Source organism: Eumetopias jubatus, unplaced genomic scaffold (assembly GCF_037043125.1).
Source record: "Eumetopias jubatus isolate StellerSeaLion01/CBP00866 unplaced genomic scaffold, mEumJub1_p1.0 scaffold_9, whole genome shotgun sequence".
NCBI classification, from domain to species: domain Eukaryota; kingdom Metazoa; phylum Chordata; class Mammalia; order Carnivora; family Otariidae; genus Eumetopias; species Eumetopias jubatus.
Window position 1 is genome coordinate 36,831,993 of NW_028274815.1, and position 22,602 is coordinate 36,854,594.

Below are 22,602 nucleotides of genomic sequence, written 5' to 3' on the forward strand. Positions count from 1 at the left end.
GATGGAGCCCTGCATCGCGCTCCCTGCTCAGCGGGGAGCCTGCTTGTCTCTCTCCTTCTGCCCTTCCCCCCAGCTCATGCTCTCCCCTCGCCCCCTCTCTTTCTTTCTCAAAAAAAAAAAAAAAAAAAAATCTTTTAAGAAAAAGCTTACTTCCAGAGGGCCTGGCTTGACTTCCCAGCCTTGGGAAGATGTTGACAATGCCTGTCACCTGTCCCTGAGCCCCTGAGCCTCTCACGCTCCCTCCAGACCAGGCACTCTTCAGAGCTGCCAGGGAGTCGGCTGGGCCTGGCACGTAACAGATGTCTGGGCTCCCTACCCTTGCCCAAAGGCCAACCCCCTCGTTCTTGGAAAGGGACCCTCTGGAAGACTGGGCCACCACATCAGTTACATGAGCATGGTAATGGCACTGACAGTCACCTCTGGGTGTATTCAAAAGATAAGCTGCAGCAAATGTGCTTCTTCCCTTCACTGTGGTCACGATGACACACAGACAGAGTTCCCTAGGACTCGGATCGCCCCGACAGAGAAGAACCAGAGCTCAGACTGCTGGTCAGTTCGGCTTTACTGTGGGCTTGAGATGGCAGGCTCCCCGGTCCCTCGTGCTATGGGCTGTTTTTGTCCCAGGCCAGGAGCAGGGCTGTTGGCAGAGCAGGATCATCATGCGAAGGCCTGAGAATGGGCACAGCACCGTTAGGTTCCTGGCGGAGACTTCCCTTTTTGCACAGTCTCCAGTGACCCTGATGCTGGTGGCAGGAGGAACTCTGGTGGCAGGAGCAGACACAAGCACGTGCATGGAGGGGGGTCTTCTGTGGGCTGTCGAGGCCCCCAGACAGCACCCGGGGCCTGGCCAAGGAAACGATGATTTCCATTTCGATGAACGTGATTGGAGAGCCCGATAATTCACACCTCACCAGCAGCGTGCCACCAGAATCATAAAATAAACACGTCATTGTGTTTTCTCATGACAAGCTGCCCTTTTGTCTTTTTCCTGCTCTTCCACGATGGCATCTGTTGGCTGCTGAGTCACACTGCAGGTGACGAGCAGCCCACCCCATGTGTGTGCGCTCTGTGGCCATTTGCAGCCTGTGGTTCCCCCATGAGTCAGTAGAATTGGGACACCACTGAGCAGATGTTACGGAGGTGACACAACCGTCACAGAGAGTTTTGAATCTTTGAAGAGGAGAACTACGCTCAAGTTTATTTTGAATACGCTGAGTCATGGCTGCTTCAAGGATAAGGCTCAGCTGTAGACACCAACGGCAAACCCAAACCCTGGGGCATTTTGTTTGGTGCAAATTCGGAAGTTTCTATAAAACGTTATTTCGAGAAGAACTAAAACATTTTTTTTTCTGCAACACTTGCAATCGTCTGTAAAGCTTTAAAAACGAAAATGTAGACAAATTAATTTCCTATGCATGCTAAAGTAAAAGGCAGTGGTTCATATATTTAAAATTTTTAAATCAACTTTCAAATGTATAATTTTTTTTATAAACTCAGTACAGAAGGAGGAGGGTAAAGGAGAATGGGGAAGACCCAGGGTAAGAGATTTTATAACTCACTGAAAATGTGACCAAGGCATCTATACTTTCAGTGTCTATGACGCTGTTGACCCTTGCAATTTGGTTGGTTGGTTGGTTGGTTTTGGACAGAGTGTCCTTCTGAAATCTTGAAGGAGCCAAATTAGGCATCTTTTGGGGTGGGTCTCCTCAGCCACACTGAGTCCTCTCAAGTCCTGGGCAGCTGGCTGGGTGGAGCGAAGCCTCTGTGGAGGCTGCTGATAGGATTTAGGACACTGTCCCCTGGTGCAGGGGGCAGACTCGCAGCTCTGGAGATGTGAGAGTGCGGTGGAAGGTGGACTCACTGCAAGTTGTGCAGACTGAGCTCCCCCCGCACCCATCCAATGCCCAGGCAGGAGGCCCCACTCGGGCACCAAGACCCTTGGGATCCCGGGGCAGCCCTAGGGGAGCACCATTGAGCTTCACTGGTGGCTGGAGAAGTTGGGTGGCGGAGAAACCTGGCAGACCTTTCTGTCCTCAGGCCTCCCAGCCAGGTGGACGCCCTACAGTGGGGTCCTTACTGCAGCCTTCAGGGTGCGACCCTGAGATCCGGCCCCCTCCTCTCTGATTCGTGGGACAGACAGATAGTTAACTCACCCTTTGCTCTGCTAATATTTCTCTCCTCTCCTCCCTACAAACTTGTCTGACTTTATTGTGTGTGTGGTGGGTTTGTTTAGGAAACAGGACAGGTCCATGGGCCAGAATCACCCACCGCTGGTGACACATCTCACCTCTGTCCAGTCTTTGGCCCCAGCCCTTCACAGATGCCTTTAGGGAATACTGGGCCACCGCGCTCTTATCTTCCCTCACTCTGCCAACATGGCAACTCGGAACATCCTTAGACTATCCGTGTCATGGAGGCCAGCTCCTGAGGTTTCCCACTTGGCCAACTTGCCATGGCCTTCCTGGTGGTCAGTTTTTACTTTATAAGGCCCTAAGCCAGACAGCAGAGAAAGCAGAACTTCTAATCGTGGCCTTGGCCTTGCCTCTTGCCCTGACCCATGTCTCATTTGCCTCTGTCTTGTTCTCTAGCTTCCCAGATTTCTGTTTCTTTGCCTCCCCCTCCCCGTCTTCTTCCCCTCCTTTCCGCCCCCCTCTTTCTCTTCCCTTCAAGCACCACTCCTTTAGCCTGGACCCAGAACCTAAAGAGACCGAAAAGTCCAGGGAGCAAGCCCCCATATTCTTGGCTCCCCGTCACTGTTGTCCTTTAGGATAGACAAAGCACCTCTCACTGAGCCAGGATGGAACAGAGAGTGACGTGGTATATGGTCTTTGTCACCGCCCCGGTCTCTGCCTCAAATCCCCAGGGACGCCTTCCCAGCTCCCTCCCTCATTCTGAGCAATATCCCTGTGATCAACCTTTCCACAGTAGGACCGGCATAGCAGCCCAGCCCCCCCTCCCACGCCCATGACTGGAATTTCCAAGGCTCTCCAGACTAGGTGGCCTCCCTCCCAACACAAGGATGTTCCCCTGGAGCGTTCTGTCACATAAATTCTTCCAAGAATTTGTTGCCAGGAAAAAAATTCCCTGAAGAATATTTTCTTTTATTAGACAATAAGAGCTGCATACCACACTGTTTTCCGTTTTTTTGTTTTGTTTGTTTATTTTTCCCCCCTTCCCTTACCAGGAAGTCAGAGCTACACCAGTGCTGCTTCCAAAAGCAATCATCAGCCCCCTTTCTGTCCCCTTCCTACTGCCACTTGTCCAGTCTGTTCTGGGTGTGATTCCCCGCATGGTCATTGTGAATGGAGTACAAGCCCCGGTCATTGTGCGGGAAGGCTGTCCAGGCGGCCCTGTGGTCTTGACCCACTGCCTTTACCCTGCCCCCCTCGCCGGGTCCTGGAGGTGCCCCCAAGATTCATGCCCACTGCCGAGTTCCGTCTATGTATTGGGTTTGGGGTCCTGCACTCCCCAGGCTCCACCTTTGGGGTCACAGCACCAACCAGAACAATCCCTGGCCCCCTTTGCTTCATGATACGGGAGCTTCCCAAAGAAAGAGAAGGTGTTTTGCCCGGATGATAATGCCTTGAGGCCGGCCGAGGCTCCTGGCCCAGGGACCAGAGTTTCCCCTCCGCAGTCAGTCCCCATTTCACATCCCATCTGCCCAAGGGACAAGGTAAGGGAGAGGGAATTTTGGCCTGGCATGTGGAGGAAAGGGATCTTGGCAGCGAGAGGGGCCAGCAAATGTCAAACCACGTCAGCGAGCACCAGGACCCCTGGGGGAGGTTCTTATTCCGTCTTTGGACAGGCCTTCACCCCAGCAGGTCGAGGTAGGGTTTGCAGCGCTCCTGGACAGATTCCCCGCCCCAGGCCCCCAGGGTCCGAAGGCATTTCTGCCACTTCCTTCTGTCTTCCCAGGCTTCTGAACAGAACAATAAGCAAGACGAAAGCTTGCAGTCAGCGGGGAACAGTCTCTTTGAGTTTGGCAGCTGAGCCTTTCACCAAGCCCCACTACGGACCAAGGGCTCTTTTGTCCTTGGGGAGAAAAGCTGTTTCCTGGAGGCTTTGATTATTTTATTCAGCAGGACTTTGTACAGTTACGGTGGAAGTTTCACCTTAAAAGAGAACTCGTGTCCTGACTTTAAAACCACCCTGTCTTTTCTGTTATATGCACACTCCAAGGGAGAAAGAGATGTAAAAATCATTTTTCAAGTCAGTGTAAGTATGGCATTGAAGTCACTAGCATAGTCAGAAAAGGACTTCAAACGAAGTGCAAAGTTGACAGCCTGCACCTGTGGCCTCCAGTAGCCCCGTCAGATACAAGAGCGGCCAGACACCATGGCATTCAAGGCCTCCAGACAGCATGCCATCTCACTGGTTTGTTGGGTGAGAGTGAGTTGAGTCGTCCTTTAATTCCAGACTTGGCGTCAAACCTGCTCATGGGACTGAAAGCAGGCCCGAGTCTCTGCCACAGCACCTGCCATAGGGTCCCCTGCCAGCTACACAGAAAGACAGGCTTGGTGTCAGGTCACCAAATGGGCCAGCATCTGAGATGTCCTAATAAATAAGCCCGGGTGTCGAGGTTTGTGTGCACAGGCTTGCTGAGCACTGGCTCTCTCTGCCTGGGAGCCGACGGGGTACTCCATGCACCGCTGTGCCCCCCACCAACCACCAACCCCTGGCTCCTGTCCGTGGGGGGAGAGATTTGAAAGTTGCAAGGGGAAACCAGCATGAGTCCCCTGTACGCCATTACCGCACCCAACCACAAGCATGGGGGATGCTCTGAGAATTGGTTCGTGCCCCTTCTTGGCTGGTCTGCCTTTCCAGGGACACTTCTGCCCCAAACTGAGACCAGAGTTTGGGATGAAGCCTGCCTTTTCTGGGACAGCTTCTGCCCTTATTCCTTTGGCCCTTACCCCTGAAATACTTTCAGATCGTTGCAGAGGCCAGGATCTCCCTTGCTCTGATGCTTTGCTCACGCTGGGATTCCCTGTCCTGCACCTTGGACTGTGTACTAGTCACGGTTCGCCAGAGAAACGGAACTACAAGGACACGTATAAGAAGACATTTATTAGAGAACTTGGTGTAAGGCCCGATCTGAATTGGGAAGACCAAGAACCAGGAGCGGTGTTTGAGGGCGGGGGAAGGCAGATGTCAGCTCAAGCAGAGAGAGAATGAATTCACCCCTCCTCTGCCTTTTTATTGTATCTGGGTACCCATCGTGGGGGGCAGGGATGATGCCCATGCACACTGGGGACGGCCATCACTTCTTCCCAATCTACTGATGCAAATGCTAATATCTTCCAGAAATACCTTGACAGACACACCCAGGGATGTTTTGACAAGCTATCTGGACATCCCTTAGCCTAATCAAGTTGACACATAAAATGAACGAACCATCTTGCCTGGTCCACTCCTTTCTCTTTCCCATCCCAGTCTGGGGCATCTCCTGCCCCTCCAAGACTGGGTTGGGGCCTCTCCAGTTCTACCATGGCCCCTGTCCTCCCCCCAGTCCCATCACTGCATTATGGTACTCCTCCTGTGGGTCTTCCCTGGGCAGAGACAGGGGTCATGGGAGCATTGGAGAGGCCCCTGCCTGTACCCCTAGGCTCCCCACAGAGTCTGGCAATAGTTGACCCCTCAGAACACTCATCACATGACAACACCCCGGTTTACTGAACTGGAGGCTCTGACTAGACAGAATCAGTAGTTCAGTTCCAACCAGCTGGCAGGCCGGGGCCAGCACCACGTGAAGCACAGGTCCCCCAAATCCACAGACCTGGTCAGGCTAACACTTGGGACACGTCTTGGGCAGGGGAGGGTCTGTTTTAGTGGAGCTGCTCAGGTTCTAGGTCAATGATAAACAGGTGGACAGAAGGTGATGGACTCTTTCATTTTTCCAGGTTGGAGTTGCCTAGGCCAGAATATTCAGGTGGCCCCCACTCTGCCATTCCCATGAGGCAAAAGCATCTGGGCAGCCCCCACTCCACCGTCTACACAAAAGTGGGGCATCCAGGCATCCCCGACTCTGCACTCTTACAGACCTCTGGGATTTGGCTCACACTGGTTCCCAGCACCAAGGGCATTCCCTGACCCAAGGTAGCTGCTCAACAATTGTAGGCTGAGTGAGTGAAAGAAGAAAAGAATGAGTTCATGGACAAAGAAATCTCTTCTTGGAAGACTGACAATGTAGCTAGCCCCAGCTGTGTCTCTGGAGACCTTTGCATACAAATTAGAAAAAAAGTCCCCAAACTCTCCTTTAATATAAAAGTGATTTCCCATTTTTGGTATTCCCTCTCCAACGTGAGTCCATGGAAACACTGAATGGGATCTTCACTTAAGTGCACATCAGGATGAGAAGTGTCCATATGACGGAGCACCTACCACCCGGCAATGAAAATAAGCCACATCCACAGGTGGCAACAGAGATCGAGCTGAACAACACGGAGGGAAGAAAGCAAACAGTGCAATGACTCCATTTACATCAGTGTGTAAAACCCAGTGAACAGTGGGTTGGGGGTGGAATTAAGCCGTATCTTCTTTAAAAAGATCTGAAGCCACCACAGTAAAATGTTATCATTTACTCAGTGTTAAATGTTGTCGTTATTAGGTATGTTTGTTATGTTACTCTCTGGCGCTTTTGGGGAAGAAACAATGTTCTCGATTTCTCAGAAATAATTTAGGAACCAAGTGGTTACTCTTCTTAGTATTTGCTATAGAACCTAGCAGAGTTATTTTACTAAGATGGTATAGAAACTATACTTGGGAGCAAGGATTCTTCTTTGAATAAATTCTCCCAGTTTCCTAACTCCCCAGTTCAGCTTCCTTTGCCCCAGTGCAAGTTCTTATGGGAATACTTCCGTGTTTCCTGCCTCTGCTTCTCCTTGTCTTCGTTGTGGGCTTCCTCAGACATTTGCCCACCCCCTTGTCCAGATCATCAAGCGAATCTTTCACGTAATGATAGTAAGTGAGCTGTTTAGGCACCAGAACGCCATGGGTCTCAAACTTCACGCTGCACTTGGAATCACCAGGAGCTTATTAAAACAGATTCCCAGATCCTACCCCCAGAGTTTTAGACTCAGTAGGTCCGGGACGGAACTCAGGAATTTGCATTTGTAACAGGTTCCCTGGCAATGCCGACACTGCCTGCCCAGGGGCCACACTCCGAGAAGCACTGTACCAGAGGATGCTGGAACATCATCACGTCTCTGTCTCACCTAGTGCCGCACGCACCAGTGGGAGGGAGCGGCACGTCTCCTGTGAGCTCAGCCTCTCGCTTCCTGGTGCCCTCTGCCCACCCCCAAATGTCATCATGGCAACAGTATCTGGCACCCATTTTTTCCTCCATCCCTCTCAGCATAGAACAGATTTAATCATGTTTATTTCCATGTGGTCTGGACCAAGCCAGCTTTGGCCTGGAAGAGAACATTGAAAATTAAACAAACAGTATTGTGTGAAGAATGAAGAGAAGAGCAGGAAGGAGGATGAAAACGCCTAAGAAGCGATAAGAAACGAAAGAAGAAAAGCAACAAGGATCAAGAAATAAGAAGAAAGGTGATATTTCCCAGTCCTACCGAAGCGAGGTGACTCGGGGTTTGGCAGATGTCCTGCTTCTCAGCCAGCAGAGAAAGAACAGCGGGGCCATGCTTCCTGCCTCCATGCAAATAATCATCCCTAACAACAGAAAAATCATCAGCGTCAGAGGGGGTAATTTATGACTGGCAGGAATTCTCCCTTTTGGAAACTCTTAAGTACAGAGCTTTGTTGTCACCATCTCTTGACAGAGGCCTTCAGATGTCCTCAGGGCCTGTCCCCAGAGGATGCCCACGGAAGCAGGATGAGAAAGCTCCCTCTCGGGGGCTTGGGGCTTAAGCACATCCATCCTTGAGTCAGGAAAAGAAGCTGTGGCTCATAGGACAGGGATGGGCATGGGGAGTCAGGGCTGAGAGACGAGGGGGGAGCCATCCACTCCGGGATCCCCCCCACCTCCTCCCCAAGGCCTGGGCATCACCTGGGTCTGCCTCCCACACATTCTCGTGTCATAGGCCTGGCACAGAGGCTGGCTGACAAAACTTCCCCCAGCTGGTTGTAAAGGGCGGGCTTCAGCCTCACTGACCTAGAGTCAAGTTCAGACCACCAACTCTCCTTCCGCGGGAGAGGAAACTGAGCTACAGAGAAGCCAAGTGACTTGCGTAAGGCCACAGAACAAGAGAATTAGCAGAAGACGGATGGGAATTCCCATCTCCGGATGACAGTTCTCAAGGGGGGAGAAAGTAAGTCTTCTCGCTTCTGTGGTAAGAACGAGCTGACTGTTCTCTCCCCATCTGTTTTCACAGTCATCTATGGAATCAACCTCAGGGCCAGACGGGAACAGGATCCAGCTCTCGTGCGTGGGTTTCCCTGTGGGGCTCTGTCCACACGCTGCTGAAATGAGCCTGGAAAGTTCTTAGGCTGCCAAACAGGCTCCCGGGAGGCCCGATGGCTTCAGCCTACTATGGAGTCCTCCTCCGTGGGGAGCCGCACTGTGGCATGGCACAGGCCATGGGTCTCCACTCATTGTATCTTCACTCCGGGGAGGGAGCTTGTCACGTCAGGCTGGGGCCCAGCAAGTTTGGAATATGGCGCCCGCGGAGGGGCAGAAGCGAGACTGAAAAACGAATCAGTAACAGAAAAAATATTTCAGGGCAACTGCAGTTTCTGAGTATGTGCCCTGTCGGGCACGGAGTCTTCAGAATTGATCGCAGGACATCTCCTGAAAGCCGCCTGGCGGGCAGCCGACCTGACAGCCGTGGAAATGAGCCAGTGCAGGCATCACGGGGGGCAGGGAATGTGACGAAGCGGGGAGGCTGCAGCTAGAAGGCCCGGCCTCATCTGCTCCTGACTTGAGGACCGTGCCAACCCAGAGCTGGGCCACGGCAGGCTGGGCTAACTCCCCCGGGGCTGCAAAATGAGGCCGACTTTCCTAGGGTGACAGACCCCATGCCCCTCATTTTGCAGGATGACCCTCACATCCTAGAAAAGGGCGAAATGAGGTGACTTGGCACCTTCCCCAAGGGCACCCAGGGGTGTCGTCCACTGCCCACGCTGAGTTACCCCAATGACTGGAAAGGAGGGGAGACCGCGAGGCTGGAATGCCAGCCGATTGAGGCCTTAGTGTTCCGATCTGTACACATTCGCTGTTGCGGGGATGAAACAGATCTCGCGGGGCAGGTTCTTGGGATGGTGCTCGGCATTAGCTATTGCCATGGGCGCTGGTTTTATCATGATTTCTAGAAACCGCTTTTCCTACCTTTACTCTCCTGTTATAAAAATCACACTAAACTCTAGAAGCAAACACAGAAATGTAGCAGACGAAAGCGACTCAGAAACCTGAAATGTCACTTTCATTAAAACACAGCATACCATGATCCTCTCAGCACAGCCTCTCACCCACACGTCTGAGTTTGTTCGCTGCATCTTTATCCTGTGCGAACAGCACAGTTTCTATTGGAGCCTCTTTTAGAAAAGGGCCCCTGCGACCTTAGAGGGAAACTGGGCACTCTGCTTTATTGGGATTAATTGGCTGGCCTGCAGCCACGTGCATGGTGTTGGGTGTGACGGGGGGGAGTGTTCGGTTCCTTTATCATCCACCTGTTCACTCATTCATCGGTTACCTACTGAACACCTGTCCAAGCCAGGCATTGCTTCAGCTGCTAGGATGCTGTGACATCGAGAGAAAGAACAAACTGGCATGCTAGTGATGGGGGACAGGCCACGGAGAAGCAACCGTCCCAAGCACTGATGAAAATCAGGCAGGGTGCAAGGCAGAGAGACTCTGTGTGCAAGAGGCCTGTCCGAGGCACGCCAGGGGGGTGCAGTCAGTTAAGTGTCCGACTCTTGATTTTGGCTCAGGTCACGATCTCAGGGTCGTGAGACTGAGCCCGCGTTGGGCTCTGTGCTCAGCGGGGAGTCTGCTTCAGATTCTCTCCCGCTCTCCCTCTGTCCTTCCCCCCTGCGTGCTATCTCTCCAAAAGAAATAAATAAATCTTTAAAAAAATAAAAAAGAGGCCTGTCCAAAGGGTGACCACAGAGACCTAAGGGATCAGAGGAACATGGTATCTGGCTGAGCACTCCAGGCAGAGAGAGAAGCAAAAATGTGGCTCCAAGGCAGGAGCTCCCTCATAGTTAACACGGGGCTCAGCTGCTAACTGACCATATTCAACATTGCCAGCCTGAAGGCAATGCACCCTGTCCCAGCTCTCTTGGGTGGGCAGACCCTTGTCATACTCACGGGGACTTTGTCATCTGTGGCCCCTTCCATTCCCTCCAGGCCTGCCCTGACGACACGAGGCAGAGGTAAGATAGGAGGTGCTGGGGCCCAGGAGCCCCCCATCTCCTAGCATCGGCTGCTCGCTCTCTGTCACCACGGGCTGGGAGTGGCCCTCTGTTTCCTCATCTATAAAATGGAGGTGATCCTTGTTCACAGGGTTGTTCAGAGCTTCTCAGGAGACACGGAGAAGGAGGCTTCGTATAAAATGTGAAGAACCTCCTGAGCACAGCGCATCTGAAATTGGGGCAGCTCAGAAGACAGGTGGTCTCTGTAAATCGTGTTGTCATTGTTCTTTCCCTGCAGACACGGGGCATCCTTAAAGCTTTTTCTTCCCTACCTCCTTTAAAACCTACCTGCACGCAACTCACAGAATTAGGAATCGAGGCTAGTCTCTCCTTTGCCAGTAAGGGCTCTGCCTTTTGACAGACAACCATATACTAAGCCAAAGGAATGCTCTCTAAGAGTGGACATGTCAGCCATCAACTGACAGATCCCAGGAGGGAATGTTTTCAAGAGGAAGATTTTTCCAGCTCTCAGAGTACCTCAGGCTGCCCTTACCCATTCCACAGAGAGGCCCACCAGTCAGGGAGATGACTGGTTTGCTTCTGGTGTCTCTCCCAGTCCCAACCAGGGTTCCACTGATCAGATACTCCCTTTGCTGTCTCTGGTGCCACATCATGTGGTCACTGGCCCAACCAGTTGGTCCTACTAGAGGCGAGGGTTTCACTGAGGTCAGGCAGTACCATGGTTAGCCTGGGCCATAGACGGGCTCTACCTCCATGACCAAAAGCTGTCTCTATCTCTTTTTATTCACCGAAGACATTGCCCTTTCGGGGCTCACACACCCTCCCCACCCACAGGCGGTACAGTGCCTCTGCATCTTGGCATGTTCCAAGCACTACACACTCTATTCGTTGTTCACAGCAACCTGACAAAATGGATACTACCATCATTCCTGCTTCCCAGGTAGGGAAACTGAAGCGTGAAGAGGTTAAGAGGTGGAGGTGGGATTTGAACCCATGATGTGCAATTCCAGAGGCCAAGAATTTTACTCTTCACTACATCCCTCTGCAAGTCCCTTCAAGAACGTTTTGTGTTTTTCTGGGCTTGCCCTTCCACACAGGGACCTCTCTCCTCCAGCTCATCCCAGACGAGGATGCCTGGAGGCTATTTGTTCCTAGCAGGAGGCATAGACAGCTCCTGGCCCCTTCTTGGGAGGCTTTTGGAGCCTGATTTTGATGGTAGGAAGCAAAGAAAAGGAACCAAGAGAAGGAAGTGACAACAATTTTGGCTCAACAAGACCTTGCTTTGTTATCAAAGCCCCGTTAGGGGGTCACTGACAGGTGTCCCAGGAGACCCATGTTCTTATCACTCAACTTGCAAATCCCTTTCCCTCCCTTGGACTTGGCACAGTCCTTGGCAAACCAAGGGGCTATGTGAGGTGTTCTCGGAGGCCCACTTGCTCTAACGTAACTTCAGCTACCTACTGGGGAGGGAAGATGACAGGCTGCACAAAGATGGTTTGTAAAAAACATCCAACTGGTTATACCAATACCTCTCACCCTGTTGGTTGATGGGAGTAGGGGACTAGAAAGCCCTAAACATCCCAGAAGGAAAGAAAGCAGCCCTTTTGTGTTTAATGGCCCTATCATTCAGCAGATGTATCTTCCAAATTAAAACCCCTTTTCTCATAAAAATGCCAGGATGATTTTAGCCAAGTATTTCAGCAAAGGCCCCTTAGCATCTTCAGTATCTCAACAAGAGTTCTCTACATGGTTTTAGAGAGGAAATTCCCAAAGATTTCTGTCCCCAGTTATATATGTCAGGGGGCATCAGCATGGGATGAAACCAAATGGGTGACTGGTATGCTCTACCCTGACTTGGCGGGCTGACTGTGGCCCAGCCTGACCTGCTCCTGGTCGTGGCGTCTGGTGAGACACTGGGAGGACCAGAGTCGGGGGTAACCAAACTGTCTGGGCTCAGAGAAGCTGACAGGTGAGCAGGCCATTCTGCTGCAAGGAAGGCTGGCTTGTCTCTGGATGGAAGAAATTAGGACACTCAGTGTAGACTATCTACAAATAAGCCATTTGTGAACCCACTGACTTTTCTATCAGTTTGTTTATTTATTGGCTCAGAGTGAGAAAACAGCATCTTGGTTTCTAAAGTTTTGGACATCATATCAAATACCCTTGGTGAAGCAATGAAGATTTTGTGGCTGTTTTGATCTTTGTAAACTCAAGTATAGTTTTTTTAAGGAAACTCCACTGAAGTAAAACATACATAGACAAAAGTGCACAAATGATATGCATAAGAGCTTGACAAATTTTCACAAAGGATCCAAATCTCTAAAATCGTGACCAGATTAAGGAACAGGACATTGTTGAATCATTATATTGTACACCTGAAACTAACATAACACTGTATGTTAATTACACTTAGATAGAAAAAAAGACATAGATAATGAAAAAAAAAAGGAGAGAAAGAAAGAAACAGGACATTACCAGCACTCCAACAGCCCCATTGAGCCTCTTTCCAGTCACATCCCCCAAATAACTACCATCTTGACGTCCATCCCCACCGATCAGCTTTGTCTGTTCTTGAGCTTCGTGTAAATAGAATCATTCCGTGTGACCTCTCGGTTGTCTGGCTTTCTTCACTGAACATGAAGATTTCAGTCCTGTGTTACTTTGCGTTGTGTTAGGTTGTTCAATTTCATTGCTAAGGACACCACACAGATTTACCCATTCCTCTGTTGATGGAAATTTGGGTTGTTTCTATTAACCTTAAAAATAAAACTGCCAGTTATTTTACCAGAAAGAAAAATGGGCTTATTCAGGAATAGTAGAGAAATGCAATTTGGGACAAGCAAAGTAGGTTTACAACAAAAACATAGGCAAGTCCGGAGATCGAAGGAGAGGAATGCTCTTTTACCCAGGAAAGGGGGGAATGTGGGGAAGTCTGTTATAAACAAAAAGCCCATTGGGGTAAGCGGTGCGTTCAAAGTATTAGTGGTTTTCATTGGCTGAGTTACAACAGTCTCTCACTGGCTGGGTGTTGCCGAGGGAGGAAGAAAAGCCCTCTTCGTCCTTCTGGGGTGGTGAGGTAGTAGCTGAAGAAGTGTCACCTTGCAAGGTGTGTCTCTCTGTGTTGGGTCTACAATTGGCCAGGAGTGGTAGGGCCCTTCTGGCCTCCCAACTCCATTTTACTGTGGTTTCCTTTTATTAATTTCACATTTTCAGTCTTTGGCTACTTAACCAAATAGTTCTGAGCAGTTTTGTACGTGTCTTTGGTGCACATATGTATGTTTCAACTGGATGTATACCAAGGCGTAGAATCCCTGAGTCACATCGCTCAGGTGTAGTAAATCCTGCCAAACAATTTTCCAAAGTGATCATCCCAGTTTACACCCCTACTAGTCAGTGGGCGGCTGTGGCAGTTGCCCCAAATCCTCTCCAGAGCTGAGCATTCTTAGTCTGTTCATTTCTAGCCACTCTGGTGGGTGTGTAGTGGTATCATCCTGTGAATGTACTTTGTACTCCCCTGCTCATATTTACTGATAAATTGGATAGCCTCTTTTGTGAAGTGCCTGTGCAAGCCTTTTGCTCATTTTTCTTCTACTGGATTATTAACGATTTATGGAAATTTTAAATATATTCTGGACACAAGTTTTTTAAATCAAGTTTAAGATATGCAAATATCTTTTCTCACCCTGTGGCTTGTATTTTCACTCTCAGTGGTGTCTTTTGATGAACAGAAGTTCTTGGTTTTTTCTTTTTTTTTAAAGATCTTATTTATTTATTGACAGAGAGAGAGAGACAGGGAGAGAGGGAACACAAGCAGGGGGAGTGGGAGAGGGAGAAGCACATGTGTGCTTCTTCCCCAGGAGCAGGGAGCCCGATGCGGGGCTCGATCCCAGGACTCTGGGATCATGACCTGAGCCGCAGGCAGACACTTAACTGACTGAGCCACCCAGGCATCCCAGAAGTTCTTGGTTTTAGTGAAGTCCAATTTATTGATCTTTTCCTTTGGGCTTAGTGCTTTTTGTGTACTATATTTCAGAAAATTTTTCATGTCCAAAATCATGAGATTATTCTCTGATGTTATTTTTTAGAAGTTTTGTCATTTTACCTTTTACATTTATTTATTTTTATTTTTTATTTTTTGAAGATTTATTTATTTGTTTGAGAGAGAGAGAGAGCACATGTGTGCACGGGAATGGAAGTGGGGCAGAGGAAGAGAAGCTCAAGTAGACTCCCTGCTGAGCACGGGACCCAGTGAAGGGCTCGATCTCACAACCCTGAGATCATGACCTGAGCCGAAATCAAGAGTCAGACGCTCAACATACTGAGCCATGCAGGTGCCTCTGTATTTTTTAAAACTTTTTTAAAGAACAGTTTTAGGTTCATTGCAAAACTGAGGGGAAGGTAGAAATTTCTTATATACTCCCTTCCCCCACACAGGCATATCCTCCCCCGTAATCAACAACCCACACCAGAATGATACATTTGTTATAATTCATGAACCTACATTGGCCGATTTTATCACCCTGAGTCCATGGTTTACATTACGGTGCACTCTTGGTGGTGTACATTCCGTGGGTTTATACAAATGTGTAGTGACATGTATCCACCACTGCACTATCATACAAAGTATTTTCACTGCCCTAAAAATCCTCTGTGCCCCAACTATTCCCTGCATTTGGGGGGCAATTGTAAATGGTGTCATTTAAAATTTGTTATTTTCCAATTATTTGTCACTTTTAAAAACAATTACTTCTCTTACATTGATTAAATGGCCCCTCTGCAGTGTGGCCAATGCTCCTAATTTGTGAATCAAAGTCAGTATTCCCAGTAGAGAATTTTTTCAGTCTATTTTCTCTGTGCTATTCAGACTGGGTGATTTCTATTGTTCTTTCCTCAATTTTATTCTCTCTTTTGTCATATCCGTTCTACCACGGAGCCTATCTGGTGAGGTTTTTAAAATTTCTGTTATTATATATTTTTAGTTCTATAATTTCCATTTGGTTCCTTTCTTTATAACCCCTATCTCTTTGCTGAGATTTTTCTGTTCTTTCATTTGTTTCAAGAGAATTTGCAATTCCTTGCTGAAGCATTTTCAAGACAGCTGCTTTAAAGTCTTTTTCAGATACTTCTACCACCTGGTTCATCTCAGTGGTGGTGTCAGCTGATTGTCTTTTCTCATCTAAATTATTTTCCTGGCTCTTACTATGATGTGTATTTTAAAATTATATCTGAACATCTTGCCTTTCGTGTTAGGAGACTCTGGGTCCTATTTGAAGCTTTTTTTTTTTTTTTTTTTTTTAGCTGGCTATCACCCTATTTAGATTAGCAAGCAGTGCCTGGCCTAGTTTAGCAGGCTGTGGGCCCAGTAGCAACTTAATTTCAACTTTGTCATATTATTACAGTCTCTTGGGGTTCCCACTTCTTCCTGCTGCTACCAGAGGGGGCTGAAGGAAATTCCTCAGGCTGGCTCTCCTGGTGCCTCTACAGAAGGGAAGAAATCTTGGGTCCAAGGAGACAAAGTGTGTTTCTTCCCAGGCAGGGCTGCTTGTTATGTGGTAAGCCCCCTTGTCGTTACCACCTGGGCACTCCAGGTCAGGTGTCTTTCAGTGAGAGAGGAGAATCTCAGTCCCACCCGAAGGAGGTAAGGGTGAATCTGTGTTGGCTGTCTTCTGGTGCCAGGTTGGGCAGCAGGAAATGCCAAGCTTAGTCACCTTCTCCTGTTGAATGCAGGGGTAGTAAGACACCCTACTGCTTTGTTGTTCCTATGGTCCTAGGATCTCAAGCGTGTTCCCCTCTCTCTTTCCCCTTTCAGAGTTTTCCTTTGTGGTCCCGTGCATTATTTCCAGAGTCCATCATTGTATCTAGCTGGGAGGAGAAAAGGGAGAAATGAGTTTCTGCTATCGTATCTGGACCAGAAGTCCTTTCAATAACTTCTGAATAAAAAAAATTCATTGATTGAATCAGTGATGATTCCATCTTGAATATAATTCATTGACTTCAATATAGCCAGGCTATACAAAGGAAATAAATCACAGACCCTTAGAACTGATAGGATCTTAGACTCTATTCTGCTCTCCTTCACAAAAGAGATACCTTTCCAAAGTATGGCACCCAAAATATGGACAGCCCACTACCACCATACCATGGGATCATGGGAGTTATCCAACTAGTGGCTTCTCCGTGGCACTCTGGGTAGGGATATTCAAGGAAAACATCATGGATCCACCCATGATGGGAGAAAGAGGTGGGGTTGCCTATTCTAATTTCTGTAACTAGTTAATTTCAGGATGATGCATGAACAGCCAGTGGAGATGAATGCAAATTATGGGTGGAAAGAATACACACGGAGAAGAGAGAAAGCAAAGCAAGTGAACGTTTTAAACACACATTTTCACCCCCTCTCAACTCAAAAAAAGGAGGCAGAAACCTGCTGTTGAAAGCAGGAAATATTAGAAAACACCAGCTGAGAAACTGCCCACTTGGCATCCGTGAGCTCCAGCTGGCCCTCTGACCCCACTCCTATTTTAAGCTCATGACGCACAGTCAAGCATTCCTTTGTGGCACCTGAAAGAATGACATCAGCTCAGACTGAGTCCTTATTGGAAGTGATAGAGTTATTTTTAGACCTGGGCACGTAGTTTGCCTCGGCCTAATTGTTGGATCTTTCAAGGAAATGGCGGGGGAGGGGGGAATGACTCTCTCATTAATGTCCCACCTGGTGTCCTACCAAAGGGCACCTTATTTCTCAGACAGCTTGTTAGTTTGGAGCCAGTTGCCACTGCCAAGGATGACTCGTGGTTCCCCCACCGCCTGTCACAAACTGCACCCTAGCCTCGCACACCAGGTTACATCCAGCTTGCTAGTGGAAGGGAGCCCCCACACCAAGCTACTCTTGCCCTTACTAGCTGACTTTCTCTAGAAAGCATGAGAGCCCAGCCAGTTTCTGGGAGTTTGAATCTGGATTCTCTTGCTTACAAGCCATGTCTTTGGGCAAATTACTTCTAGGGGCCTTCGTTTCCCAATCTACATAGACTAATAATTGATGGTTCTAAGGATTAAGTAAAAGGTTGTAGGTAAAAAGCAATCTGTGGTGCTGGCAGTAGGGGGTGCTCAACAAATTCTGGCCATTATTATTATTATTATTGTTATTATTATTGAGTGTTCAAAACACATTTACGTGTTGTTCCATCTGGTCTTAACGAGAAACCTATGAGAGAGGGGTTATTGTCCCCATTTTATAAATGAAAGCAGGGAGGCTTAGAATGGCTGGGTGAGTTAACAAGTCACAGGGCCACTAACAAGGGAATTCAGGTCCCTTGGCTCCAGTGACCCTGCCTGGGGGCAGCACAGCAGAGTGCACTAGCCCTTATAGCAGCAGCAACACCGGCAGGACCGGCAGCAGGTACAGAATGATCAGTTGTCTGCACACTTGCCCTCATATATACAACAACTACAGGTGCTGGGTGCCGTCATAAAAACCCCACTACGGATGAGGCGACCAAAGTTCAGAGAGATCAAGGAAGGTGTCCAGTGGCACACAGCTGAGAATAGGGGAGTCGGGATGTCCCCCTGGTCTACCATGCCCAGGCTGTGCTCTCAGTCCCTCTGGGGCTGTCTACTGTGGAAAGGCCTGAGAACAACTGCAAGCACTCGCCTGATCAATGCAGCCAGTCGAAGGAGGGCAACCTATTTGTCACAGATTCCTTGGGATTTTCTTTCTTATTTTAAAATGTTTTAAATTTATTCATTTGAAAGAGAGCAAGAGAGAGAGAGAGAACACAAGCAGCAGGGAGGGTCAGAGGGAGAGGGAGAAGCAGACTCCCCGCTAAGAAGGGAGCCCAACTGGGGGCTTGATCCCAGGACCCTGAGATCATGACTCGAGCTGAAGGCAGACGCTTAACTGACTGAGCCACCCAGGTGCCCCTGGGATTTTCTACGTAGACAATCATGTTGCTTGTAACAAGAGATAGTTTTATTGATTCTTTTCCAATCTGTATGACTTTTATTTCTTTTTCCTGCCTTGTTACAGTGGTTAGTGAGTGGTAAGACCAGACATCTTTGCTTTGTTCCAGATCTTAGAGGTGATGCATTCAGTCTTTCACCATTAAATACAATGTTCAATGTAGGGTTTAGAAGATATTCTTTATGAGGCTGAAGAAGTTCCCTGCTATTCCTAGTGCACTGGCAGGTTTTCTCATTATTAATGGGTATTGAATTTTGTTAAATGATTTTTCTGTATCAGTTGATATGATCATATGATTTTTCGTCTTTATCCTGTCAGTATGGTAGATTATACTTGACTGACTTTCAAATATTGAATCAGTCTTACATAGCTGGCATAAATCCTTTTTGGTCATAGTGTCTTACTATTTTTATACATCTTTGGATTTGATTAAATTTGGTGGATGATTTTTGCATCTAAGTTCATCAGACATATTGGTCTTTAGGTTTTTGGTGGGGAGGGCACTGTCTTTGGTTGATTTTGGTATCAGAGTAATGACAGCCTCATATAGAGAACTGGGAAGTGATTTATTCTTTCTTATTTTCTGGAAGAGATTGTATAGAAATAATGTTAATTATTCTTTGAATGGTAAAAATTTTCCACTGCAACCATCTGGGCCTAAAGATTTCTTTTTGTGGAACATTTTAATTACAAATTCAATTTCTTTAGTAGTTAAAGAACTGAGTAGATCATCTATTTTATCTTGGCTAAGTTTTAGTAGTCTGTGGTTTTTGAGGAATTGGCTCATTTCTTCTAAGTTGCTGAATTTATGAGCATAAAGTTGTTTGTAGTATTTTTTATTATCATTATAATGGTTACAGAATTTGTTGTGATATTGCATGCAGTTCCGATCTGGGGGATTTATGTCTTCTTTTGACCTTTAGCAGTATTGGTAGAGGTTACTGATTGTATTAATTTTTTTTGAGGAACTATCTTTCCATGTCAATTATTTTTTCTATTGTTATCCAGCATTCAAGTTCATTGATTTCTGCTCTTTATTATGTCCTTCCTCTGTTTGCTTTGAATTTATTTTGTTCTCTCTTTTTTTAATTTCTTGATGTAGGAACTTAGATTAGCAATTTGAGATAGTTCCTCTCCTAATGCAAGCATTTAGTGCCATAAATTTCCCTTTCAGCATTGCTTTAGCTGCATCTCACAAATTTTAATATGCTTATTTTCATTTTCATTCAGTATTTTTCTATTTTTATTTATTTTTAAAGATTTTATTTATTTATTTGACAGACACAGAGAGACAGGGAGAGAGGGAACACAAGCAGGGGGAGTGGGAGAAGGAGAAGCAGGCTTCCCGCCAAGCAGGGACCCCCATGCGGGGCTCGATCCCAGGACCCTGGGATCATGACCTGAGCCAAAGGCAGACGCTTAACAACTGAGCCACCCAGGTGCCCCTTCATTCAGTATTTTTTTAAAGATTCCTTTTAGATCTCTTCTTTGACCCATGAATTATTTAGAAGTTTATTGTTTAGTTTTCAAGCATTTGGAAATTTTCCTATTGACTTGCTGTTTTGATTTGTAGCTTGATTCCATTGTGGTCAGATGATATAATCTGTATGATTTTAATTCCTTTGAGTTTGCTAAGGTTTGTTTTATGATCTAGGATACGGTCTAACTTGGTGAATGTTCCATGGGCCCTTTAAAAGGATGAATATTCTGCTGTTGTTGACAGAGCCTCCTATAAATGCCCATTTGATCTTTTCAGTTGGTGGTGGTGTGGAGTTCTGTATTCTTGCTGATTTTCTCATTAATGTTCCTAAAGGTCCTGAGGGGGTGGGGGTGAGAAGCTCCCAATGGCAATTGCAGATTTGTTTCTCTCTTTCAGCTATCTTAGTTTTTGTTTCATATATTTTGAAACTGTTTTTTTGATTCACAGGATAGCTATATTTTCTTAATGGAATAATCTTCTTTGCCCATGGTAACTTTCTTTGCTCTGAAGTCTACTTGGTCTAATTCATGCTTTTGATTAATGCTTGCATGGTCTTTTTCCTTTCTTTTGCTCTCACGTCATTAAATTTGTAGTGAGTTTCTTGTAAACAACATATAGTTGGGTAATGTTTTGTAATCCACTCTGCCAATCTCTACCTTTTAGTTGGTGTATTGAGACCATTTACATTTAAGGTATTTATTGATCGATTAGGGTTGAGTCTGGCGTTGTATTATTTGTTTTTTCTGTTTGCTCCTTCTGTTTCTCATTCTTCTGTTCCTTTGTTCTTGCTTTTCTGTGGGTTGCTTGAATACTTTTTAGAGTTCCATTTTGTTATTATGTTTTTTTTTTTTTTAAATATATCACTTTGTGTCGGTTTCTTGGTGATTATTATGTTAGGAGACTCTGTTGCTGGGCAACTCTTAGGAGTGGGGAAGAAGCTGCTGGGCCTGGGTCTCCTTATGCCACTGGGTAAAGGCCAGGGAGACATGGGCTTCACTGCAGCTGCCGTAGGTGGGTCAGACCAGCCGCTGACATCTCAGCTGTGGACCACAGGGCCAGAACTGCTTGGGGCTTTGCCGCTGCCAACCCCAGGGCCAATGGATTAGATTGTCGCAAGGACCCGGATTGCAGTGGGGGCTGGAACTTCTTACTGGGCCTCTGTTGGATTTCCCCTTTCCTGGACTTTGGCCAGAGAGAGCAGGAGATTCTTGGGTTTAGTTTTTTGTTTTTGTTTTCTTGTCTGTGTCTGTTGGTTATCCCAGGTTGCAAGCCTCTCCTGTGCTCAGTTCAAGGCACATGGGAAAGAAAAAGAAAACCCAGGGAGCTCAGAAAGTTGTTGGTCTCAAGTCTTGAGGTTTCTTGCCAGTCCACCGTAGTTTTTTGTTTGTTTGTTTGTTTGTTTCCTACAGCTTTCAGAGTTCTTTATCATTGTCTTTTGAATAGTTTTCAGGGTATTTAGTTGTATTTAGAGAAATGGAGTAGGGAAAAGTGATCCTATGCCACCTTGACCCAGAACCAGAAGGTAGGACAGCCTATTTTCTAAATGTTTCTGACACATTTTCTTTCCTGGTTGATTTTCCAGAAAGCAGAAAAAATATTATCAATGGTGGTGCCTATGGTTAAACCTACACCCTCTTTCTGCTTCTTGGAAGGGATCAATTGCATTATTCAATCGTCACATTTCTCTGAGCCTGCTCTGTATTTAGTCAACAGGATATTGAATTCCTTTCAAAAGCCTAAACAGGTAATCACTTCTTTCCTGGACCAAATGTTGACCAGTAATGTAAATACTTGTCTGTAGCACAGAAAATGGTTTTCTTTGAGTTCTTCCCCGTCCTCACCCGGGGTCTTGAATGCAGAGGTTTTCCTTTGGCACTGAAAGGCTTTCACGACATTTATCTAGAAATAGATTACCATGGAAGGAATGGAGCTTTCCTAAGTACAATTGTTTAGCTGCACTAACAAAGACTTCTTATATCTGTGTTTTACTTATTTCTCATCTTGGACCCTTGCCTGGCAATATAGGAGGCTTTTGGCCCAGCGACTCATGGGAAAGCACAGTATTAAAGCTTGGAGTTAATGTTTTAAATTTACCAGCAAAGGCACAATAGGCAGAACACTGAGCCCTGCCTCTCCTTAAAAAAAGAAAAAAAAAATACTGCCTTCTATACCCTTTTCCTTACCATAAGGATAATCCTCTAGTTTCTCTTAAGTAGCCAGAGAGTGGAGGAAAAAAGAAAAAATCCAATTTGTTGAATATCTTTTACCTTAAAGACACAGTTTAGGAAAAAGTAAATCAGATTGAACATGATTTATATCACTCTTTTTTTGTGCCATAGATTGCCTCTTCCCAAGATTTTGAAACTCCTATAAAATGAATCCATAAAATATTAAGATATACAGTAATACTTGTAAGTTTACATGATTTTAGGCTTACATCAGGACAGTGATTTATATAATGCGGTAAATAATAGAAACTTTAAAAAATCAAATATTTATATCCTTAAGATGCAATCGAATGTTCACATTTGAAGTAACACATTTTCAAGTACAGTATTTTGTTTTTTTCCTGAAATCTCCTTTTCTCCACTGACTCTGTCTTTAAAAAACTTTTTTCAAAACATATACCATTTTTTGGCACCACATGAAAAGTTTATTGTTTGAGTGCAGGGTTAAAAAAAAGGCCAGTAAATTAACATGCTATATTTGATATGGGCACCATTCACTCCAAATTTTCTAAAGACCCAGGGAAATCATGTACAGACAATTAACCAGCCTATTAAAATTGCTTTTATTATCTTAAAAAATTATCTTAAAAATCTGTGTTGAA

The 22,602-nt window shown here is 46.6% G+C and overlaps 1 long non-coding RNA gene across 1 annotated transcript in view; it reads right to left on the bottom strand.

Moving 5' to 3' along the window:
* LOC114219635 (uncharacterized) overlaps nucleotides 1-22,602 on the bottom strand; it is a 264,586-nt gene that overhangs the window by 103,417 nt on the left and 138,567 nt on the right. The window contains exon 3 of the long non-coding RNA XR_015768932.1: nucleotides 7,572-7,671. This is a non-coding gene — a long non-coding RNA (uncharacterized LOC114219635). The remainder of the gene's footprint in view (nucleotides 1-7,571; nucleotides 7,672-22,602) is intronic.